Genomic DNA, 1,038 nt, shown 5'->3' with positions numbered 1-1,038 from the left:
AATCCATCGGTATCTTTTGCCGAACCCGTAAGTTACGGGAACAAAGCATCAACGTCGGATGTCAAGCGGTTAGGTGGTGGTGGTAGCGGATGGGGGGGCGTAGACACAAGGAAAGACAAGAGACACATACACACATATATATACACACACACACACACACACACACACACACACACGCAGAGCTTATTCCAGTTTCTATGTACCGATAGAATAAGTACTAGGCTTACAAAGAATAAGTCCTGGCTCAATTTGCTCGACTAGAGGCGCTGCTCCAGCATGGCCGCATTGAAATGACAAACACTTAAAAGAGTAAAATAGTAAAGAGTATATATTTGCATATATTTGCATGCCGTTTGTCATTGTATTTCTGAGTATCAAGTATCACATCTGATCACTTAGTACCGTTGGCTAATAATTCGGTCATATCAAGAAGGTGGTCCTTACCCCTCTCGTGGGATGTTCTTTAATCGAATTTCTTACTATCTGTCTGGATACAATCATAAAACTACTGCCATTTTCGAGTCAATGAACTTTCGGTTGAGGTTTTACTTGCAGAGATATATGCATTACTTTCTTCTAACATCACGTCATTATCGATCATGCTATTGCCCTCATTCGTAAAAGTGGTTTGCTACTTTCAATCCAATTTTCAAAGTCTGTGGAGATTTTATCTGGGAAATATAACTTGTATTGTAACCACACGCAAACAAACAAACACACCCACACACGTATATATATATATATATATATATATATATATCATACTTTTATATGACTTAGCGAATATTTTGCCAGTCTCGTAAAATACAGAGAGTAGAACTATGGTTACTTTAAAGAGAATTAAAGAGACTGTAATTTTTCCGTTGTTGTGCTAGGAATAATCGCTAAATCACACAGGAATTCTTCGTACCTTGAGTATGTGTTTTCAATTATAGCTTTGGGCCAATGAAAGCCGTGTGAATGGATTTCAAAGACGTATCACTCATCATTTATCTATATGCATATATATATATATATATATATATATATATAACACAA

The 1,038-nt window shown here is 36.6% G+C and overlaps 1 protein-coding gene across 6 annotated transcripts in view; it reads left to right on the top strand.

Moving 5' to 3' along the window:
- LOC106884362 (uncharacterized) overlaps positions 1 to 1,038 on the top strand; it is a 337,312-nt gene that overhangs the window by 330,729 nt on the left and 5,545 nt on the right. The gene's annotated exons all lie outside the window — the stretch shown is intronic.

Source organism: Octopus bimaculoides, chromosome 5 (genome assembly GCF_001194135.2).
Source record: "Octopus bimaculoides isolate UCB-OBI-ISO-001 chromosome 5, ASM119413v2, whole genome shotgun sequence".
NCBI classification, from domain to species: Eukaryota; Metazoa; Mollusca; class Cephalopoda; order Octopoda; family Octopodidae; genus Octopus; species Octopus bimaculoides.
This window is presented reverse-complemented; position numbering and strand designations above follow the sequence as displayed.